The following is an 8,826-nucleotide window of genomic DNA, read 5'->3' on the forward strand; positions in this document are numbered from 1 at the left end:
ATAGGTACGTTTCGAAAGAAGACAGACAGAAAGTCAAGAGACATATGAAAACATGTTCAAAGTCATTAATCATCTGAGACATGCAAATCAAAACCAGAATGCAGTACCATCTCACACCTGTCAGAATGGCTATCATCAACAAATCAACAAATGACAAGTGTTGGAGAGGATGTGGAGAAAAAGAAACCCTCTTACACTGCTGGTGGGAATGAAGACTGGTGCAGCCACTTTGGAAAAAGTATGGCATTTCCTCAAAAAACTAAAAATGGAACTCCCATTTCACCCAGTAATCCCATTTCTAGGAATATATCTCCTTTTTAATTGAGGTATAATTGATCAATAAAATAATGTATATTTAAAGTATACAATATGGTGATTTGGTAGACTTACAAAATTTGAAATTATTATAATAACTAAGTAAATTGACACATCCATCACTGAATAGTTACCTTTTTTATTTTACTTTTTTTTTGGTTTTTACCATAATCCTCACCTGAGGATATTTTTCCCATTGATTTTTAGATAAAGTGGAAGGGTCGTTAGGATGAAGAGAGAGAGGGAGTGAGAGAGAGACATTAATTGGTTACCTCTCTCATGTGCCCTGACTAGGGCCAGGGATCAAACCTACAACCCAGGTACATGCCCTTGATTAGGAATGGAACCTGAGATCCTTCAGTGTGAGGGCCTATACTCTTTCACTGAGAAACACCGTGAAGTGCTAGTTACCTTTAAAAAAATTTGCTGGGAACTTTTAAAATCTACTCTTGTAGAAAATTTCAAATATATAATACACTATTATTAACTACTAGAGGCCTGGTGCAAAGGATTTGTGCATCAGTGGGGTCCATGGGCTTGGCTTGCACCATCTCACAATCAGGGACACCTTGGGGGGATGTTGGAGAGCTGGTTTAGGCCCAATCCCTGTGGCCCAGTTGAGGGACCCCACCGGTGCATGAATCTGTGCACTGGGCCTCTAGTATGCAAATAAGATCTTTGATTAATCTCTTCCCGTCCTCCCTCTTCTCCCCTTCCCTCTGAGATTCATCAGTCTGTTCCATGTTTCCATGTCTGTGCATTGAGCGTCTCCCCCCTGGTGGTCAGTGAGCATCATAGCTACTGGCCAGTCGGCCAGTCACTTAATTTTATATATATAGCTAGTTATCTGTTGCATATTAGATCCTCAGAATTTAGGCATCTTATAAGTAAAAGTCTGCACTGTTGGACAAATACATTCCCATTTTCCCACCCAGCCTTCAGCAACTACCATTTCACTCTGTTTCTATTAGTCCAACTTATAATCAATATCATACAGTATTTGTCTTTCTGTGCCTGACTTATTCACTTAGCATAATGCCTTCAAGGTTCATCCATAAACTAAAAAGCTTTTGCACAACAAAGGAAATAATAAAAAAATGAGAAAGCAACCTATGAAATGGAAGAAAATATTTGCAATTCATATATCTGAAAAGGAGTTAATATCTAAAATATATAAGAAACTCAGACAATTCAATAGCAAAAATAAAAATAAAAAAGACACATAAATAACCTGGATAAATATATTCAAAAGAGCAGAATAAACATTTTTCTAAAAAAGATATGTAAGTGGCCGACTGGTACATGAAACAGTGCTCAACAGCACTAATCATGAGCGAAATAAAAATCAAAACCACAGTGAAATATCACTTTACATTTGACCTAGGATGGTTATTTTTAAAAAGACAAGCAATAACAAATGCTGTTGAGGGTGTGGAGAAAAGGGAACCCTTGTAAACTGTTGGCTGAAATGTAAATTGATGCAGCTATTAAGGAAAACAATATGGAGTTTCCTCAAAAAATTAAAAATAGGATGAACTTGATCAGCGATGATACTTAGGTGTGTTGTGCTATTCAGACGTTGTTCCACATGGATTAAAGGGCCCAAATCATGCCAGGAAAACATGCCCCAAACCCTAACACTGCTCCCACCAGCTTGAAGGGTTGTACTCATGCATGTGGGGTCCATGCTTTCATGCTGTTTCTGCCAACTTCTCACTCTGTATATAAATATGTATATTTATATATACAGTACAGTATAATTCAGCCATAAAATGAGGGGACAACATTAATGACACTCAGGACATTATGTTAACTTACAAGAATCTTTATAATTTGATCACTCTCGCTATTTCTCAAATTTGACTTCTGTATGCATTTTCTACACACACAAGCTTATTTTAATCATTACAATTTCAACCTTTATATGACTGCTTCCAAAATTGGCTTTTTCTAAATTCTTTGTTTACTCTCAATAATTATATAATTCTTAAAATGTTTGCCTATAAACAGATCAATTTAAGTCCTGTTGGTAAATTTTTCCTTGAAGCATTATTCCTTCTTAAGTGTTCTTTATTTTTTGAAGCAATTGTTTTTATGCTACCTTTCTTCTAAAACCTATATGTATTATAAATCCTCAAAACGCCAGTAATTAACCATGGATCAATACAATAGTGGATTCAAAATCTATTGCCCTTCTCCTCATACAGTAAAGACTCCTTCTGTTATTATTATTCATTTTGGCATGTTTTACATATTTTATTCTTATTTAGATAAATTCTAAAACTGTGCAATTACAAAATTTGCAAGGATAAGAAAGTTATTCTTGTTAAAAGAGTATTCCAAATTACTATGCTATTTGTCTGTTTGGCTGTTGGTCATTTTCCTACCTATTCATGGGTCCATTTGATTTTGTCCATTATTTATCCTGTCTCATATGCAATTTTGAGTACAGGGATTGTATATTGCATTAAATTTCTAGCAGAATTTGAAACCTATATCAAGACATCGTAAATGTTTGCTGTCAAGAATGAAAATAATCTATGTTTATGGAAATACATTTATTGAAAACTGTACATCATTCAAGTTATGTAAACTTTTTGAAACCAAGAAGCAGAACATCTGCTCTGGTATAGGTCTTAGTTAGCATAGTTTCTTTATATTTTCAGTTGAAAACTTACTAAATTACAGGCCACTTCCTTGTGAGAGAGATAGCTATTGTAATCAAAAACTCTGTTTATTCATGTTTTTGCAAACTTATGTTTAAGAAGTATATACTAAGGCATATCTGGCAGCTGCAAAGTAACAAATCCACATATCTCCCAACAATAATGCTTAGTAATATGCACAAAGGAGAGATTCATTTTACCACATAGTTATCCATGCTGAGTGATTAAACTGAACCACCTGTGAAAAGAAAAAGGACCTTACGTTTATAACTCAAGCTCAGCAGTCTTTCTAAACAGTGTGTCTGTGATAAAAAATGTTATGAGGCCAATGTAAAAAAAAAAAAATTCTTCCATAAACTCTGTAAAATACTGGCTATAGTAATTAACATCCTGCATCATTTTAAGGAAATCTAAAAAATTATATAGGCCTGTAAACATTTTAAGACTGATTGACACAGTCATACATTTTTAGAAAGTGCTTCTTGAGAGGCCTTAATCCTCAACTTTATTAAAACAAAATCACTTGTTTTGTTTGGATACTACAAATGAAAATAAAAGAATAATTTTATTTTGGTTTGTTTGGTTTTATAAATGCTAATTTTACTTTTAAGCAAAGCCTATTTTAATATTCAACAAATAACAGCCAACAAATTTTATTTTGTTTTATTTTTTCTTTGGTTATTATAATTTTCTTTTCTGATACTTAGTTCAACATTACTTTGATAGATTCCAGAATATATTTTCACAATAGGCCATAGATACAGTGCTAGTTAATCTGCCATATTTCAGTATTCTTTACATACATTAACTTCTTTATCACAAGCAATTATTATATAGCAATTATCCTTATCCCTGTTTAAAAACAAAAATACTGAGGCACAGATATGTGAAGTTATTGCCCAAGAATACACAGGGATCCAGAAATTAGATGAATGTAATCTGATTCTGGGATCCTTGCCCTACAACATTACATGGCTCTGTCTCTCAATGAAAGCTAATTGTGCACTCCTGGAAACTGTAAGTCATTTGTTTAAATACAATTTTACATAGTGAAAAATAGCAATATACCAATAACTAGGTTTCAACATTCTATTTTTATACTTCAACTCATAATAAATAGATCTGAGCAGAAACAATATTTTTATAAGAAAATTTCCATGGAATATGCACTTTCTTAGCATGTAAATATAGGTAGTTTGAATCACATTCTTTCGTGATCTGAGCATGGTTAATTGTTTAGTAGTTCACAGGGAAGTCATCCATAAACCCTCTGAATTGCAGTACTTGTCTAGGCAGCTGAAGTTTTGTCACGTGTACTGCCACATATATAGCACACAGCCACAGAGGAGCTCTGCAGCACCTCACTTTGTGTATTTGAAGTGAGCAGTGTTGACGCAGGGGGATGATGGTGTAACAGCATAAATTCAAACAATAAAGCAAAGATTCATTTCTTTCCTTTGCACTTCCCCTGCATTGCATAACATTTTTATATCTAGAATCTACAATAAATGAATACAACTTTCTAGACAAGAAATCACACTATCTAAAGGAAATAATTATCTTCCTTAAGTAGAAAATAAAAATTTCCACTAGTTTAAATTTTGTGTTAAATGAATATTCATAAGTAGGTCAACCTTCCTAAATACCCTCCACATGGAAATTAATAGGCTCAAGAAATTTTAGTTGGGAGACACAGAAAATTTTTTTGCACAGATACCTCTCACAGCGGCAATGATCATGATTTTGTCGTAGGGCCTCTAGCCACTCTTGCTATTTGCTCTAGCTGCATCCTAAAATTTTGGTGTGACATTTACTTCTGGCAAATATTAAAGCTAGGAAATGGTATGAATACTTAGAAAACAAAATGCATTGGGTGGAATATAAAAATATAAAGGAAATGTTGAAATGTAAGATTCAAAATTCAGCACCAGAATTCTAGGACTGATGACTTATTGATACGTTCTAATAGAAAAAAAATACTTTCTTTTTATAAACATGCTACAAAACATATCATTTAATCACACAGACTTTCTTGAATACAGTTAGATAAACACATTATCTTTTGACCTTTTTAAAGTTGATAGGAATGAAGAAGATGAAATGTATCCTTAGAGAACATCAGCTTTTGAGGCATAATAGATCAAATACCAAGCTCTGAATCAGCTGTCAGAATGTAATTCTGGCTCTTTTGCTTACAAATTTGGAGTTTCTAAAAAGAATAAATGGCTTGAATATATGTATCTGTTACTGGATATTAAAATTTCCACAGGACTATGCTCACATACCAAAGCATGTGATAACACTTACTGCATGTGACATGCCATGTAATATTCAGCATCTCAGAAAACATGGTAATGAAAAGTGCTTTGTAAACTAATAAGTGCTTACCATAATCAGGTGATTATTTGTACTCAGTTGTAGTATTTATGTCAAAAAAGAAAATCATCCATATTTCCAAGGGCCTCATTGAAGTATAAAAGCACTCTTTTTCTCATGCTTTGAATAGTAGTACATTTATTTTCATTGTTTACCTCTATCTTAATTGCATTAGTATCCCAGGGCTGCAGTAACAAAGTCCCACAAACTCGGAGGCTTACTTAACACAGAAATTTATTGTCTTACGGTTCCGGAGCCTAGAAATCTGAAACCAAGATATCAGCGGAGCCGTGCTCCCTCTGAAGCCTGCAGGTGAGAATCGTTCCTGCTGCTTCTGGCTTATGATGCTTGCCAGCAATCCTGGGCATTCCTTGGTTTGTAGGAGCATCACTATGTACTCCCCCTCCATTATCACATGGCCATCTTCTCTCTGTGTGTCTTTCCCCTCTCATAGTGTTTTACTCCTCTTCTTATAAAGATATAAGTCATATTGGAATAGGACCCACTCTAATAACCTCATCTTAATTTGATTACATCTGCAAAGACCCTATTCATTGTTTGGTAACCCATTCATTGTTTAATAACATGCTATTTAGCCTCCATGTGTTTGAATACTTTTAGGTGTTTTTACTGTAGTAGATTTCTAATTTCATTCCACTGTGATCTGAGAAGACACTTGATATGATTTCAATCTTCTTGAACTTGTAGAGATTCCTTCTGTGTCCTAACATGTGGTCTATCTTTGTGAATGACCCATGTGCACTTGAGAAGAATGTATATTTTGCTGTGTTGGGGTGAAATGTTCTATAAATGTCACTTAAAATCATCTGATCCAGTGTGTCCTTTAGAGTCACTGTTTCCTTACTAAGTTTTTATCTGGAAGTTCTGTCCAGTGAAGTCAGTGGGTGTTAAAGTCCTCAACTATGACTGTGTTGTTGTTAATCTCTCCCTTAAAGTCCTCTAGAAGTTTTTTATATATTTAGGTGCTGCTAAATTGGGTGCATACATGTTTACCAGGGTTATATCCTCTTGTTGGATTGATCCCTGTAGTATTATGTAGTGGCCTTTGCTGTCTCTTATGATGGCCTTCATTTTGAAGTCTATTTTGTCAGATATGAGTATTGCTACTTCAGCTTTTTTTTCCATTAGCATAGAAAATATTTTCCCATCCCTCCACTCTCATCCTGTGTGTGTCTTTTGTTTTGAGGTAGATCTCTTAGAGATAGCATATAGTTGGGTCATGTTTTTGTACCCATTCAGCTACCCTATACCTTTTTATTAGAGCACTTAGTCCATTTACATTTAGGGTTATTACTGATAGGTACTTATTTATTACCATTTTAATTCTGTATGGCTAGGTTTCTCTCTCTCTGTTTCTTCTCATTATTGCTGTCCTTTTAGCATTTTTTGTAATGCTGACTTGGTAGTGATATACTCCTTTAGCCATTTTTTTTTTGGGGGGGGTCTGGGAAGCTTTTTATTTCAGTATCTATTTTGAATTATAGCCTTGCTGGACATAGTAATCTTAGTTTCAGATCCTTGTTTTCCATTACCTTAAGTACTCCATCCCATTCCCTTCTGGCCTGTAGAATTTCTGATGAGAAATCAGGTGTCAGCCTTATGGGACATCCTTTGTAGGTAACAGTTTGCTTTTCTCTTATTGCATTTAAGATTCTCTCTTTGTCTTTAATTTTTGGCATTTTAATTATGATGTGTCTGAGAGTGGGTCAGTTCAGGGTTCTTCTTGCTTGGGGTTCTCTGTGCCTCCTGGACTTGTGTAACTTTTTCCTTTACCAAGTTAAGGAGGTTTTTTACCATTATTTCTTCAAACATGTTCTCTATCCCTTTCTCCTTTTCTGCCTCTTCTTGCACACTTGCTATTCTAATATTGTTGTTTCATGTTGTCCCACAGCTCCCTTAAGCTGTCCTGCTGTATTTTAATTGTATTTTTTTTTCTTTTTGGTTCTCTGATTGAGTGATTTTTATTAAGCCTGTCTTCTAATTCAGATTTGATCCTGAGCTTCCCCTGATCTGCTGTGTATTCCTTCCAATGTGCTTTTTATTTCTGTTATATCATTCTTTATTTCCAACTGCTCTTTTTTTCATAGTTACTATATCTTTTCTCATGCTGTTGAGCATCTTTACCATCATTACTCTAAACTCTGTTTCAGATAAATTTCTTATTTCTTCTTCTGTGAAATTCTCTTGTTCTTTCATTTGGGGGTTGTTTCTTTGCCTCCTTATTTTGGCTGTCTGTTTGGGTTTGTGACTATGTACAGTGGGGCCTTGACTTACGAGTTTAATTCGTTCTGAGACCGAGCTCATTAAGGAGCTCATTAAGGAGCTCGTTAACCAAATTACTCTATCAACTCAATGCAAAAAATCAGCCGAGAGACAGCTGGTATCTCAGAAAACTCATTAGTCCGGACACTCGTAAGTCAAGGCCCCACTGTATTAGGTAGATCCTCTATGTCTCTCAATCTCTGCTGCAGGATAGTGTCAAATGCTGTTTCTGACTAATTAAATCAGACAAAAACTCAAAGCCTCCAGAGACTGCCTCTGCCTACAAACTGATAGGATTCTGACAAAATTGGCCCCAGATAAGTGTCTTCAGGTGTGGTGAGAGATTTTTTTTCCCAACAGGATGGGGCAGTTGCTTCTGCCTGGAGGCTAACAGTTATTTTTAGTCTCTTAAGTGGCCTCAGGGCAAGGAGTTTTCCAATAGGTTGGGGCAACTGCCTTCCCCCCAGGCAAAGCAAATGTCTGTGTGAGAAAGATGTCCTCCAATGCATGAGGGAATGACTCATCACAGGAAACTGGGGGAGCCTGCCTTCTGAGCTCTAACCCTCAAGTCCCCAGTACTGGCTTATGCTCACACAGTTCCAGTCCACTCTGCCCTCCTTCTGCCAGAGGACAAGGTGAGTGGCTCCTCAGGGGATTTTGTGCATTGGTCCTTTAAGAGGGTACCTGAATTTTCAGCCATCACTCCTTGGCAGATAGCAACCCCTTTGCTTCTCACAGCCAGATGTTATGTGGGTACCCTTCTCAGTTCTGGTGCTTTCTGCTGGGGGGCCCACCTTGGAGATTACATCCCAGAGTTCTCAGTGGCAACCTCCCACAGCTAATATATCTCTCCAGAATTTCAGCTGCTGTCTATGGGTGCCTGGCCAGCCCTTTTGTGCCTCCACGCCTCCTTCCAGTCTCTATGCAGTCTCCACTTTCAGTCTTTTGATATCAGGGCTCTCTCCTGCTAGTCTTCCATTGATTATTCAGGGAATTTTTCTGTATTTTAGTTGTAATTTCAGTTTGTTCCTGGGAGCATGTCCATGCAGCATCCACTTACTCTGTTGCCATTTTTAAATCTCCACAACCAACAAATTTTAAAAAGCAGATAAAATTTATATAGTCATTATAAGTGGGAGTATTACACAGAAGCTTATAGCATATGTTCTAGAATCCCAGCTCTATT

The 8,826-nt window shown here is 36.0% G+C and overlaps 1 long non-coding RNA gene across 1 annotated transcript in view; it reads right to left on the reverse strand.

The window, feature by feature from the left end:
• The window catches only part of LOC107182123, a 15,662-nt gene extending 11,166 nt beyond the window's left edge, over positions 1–4,496 (reverse strand). The window contains exons 1-2 of the long non-coding RNA XR_001512848.1: positions 4,485–4,496; positions 2,130–2,139 (exon numbers count right to left, since the gene is read on the reverse strand). This is a non-coding gene — a long non-coding RNA (uncharacterized LOC107182123). The remainder of the gene's footprint in view (positions 1–2,129; positions 2,140–4,484) is intronic.
• Positions 4,497–8,826: the final 4,330 nt, after the last annotated feature.

This window comes from Myotis davidii, unplaced genomic scaffold (assembly GCF_000327345.1).
Source record: "Myotis davidii unplaced genomic scaffold, ASM32734v1 scaffold273, whole genome shotgun sequence".
Taxonomy (NCBI): Eukaryota; Metazoa; Chordata; class Mammalia; order Chiroptera; family Vespertilionidae; genus Myotis; species Myotis davidii.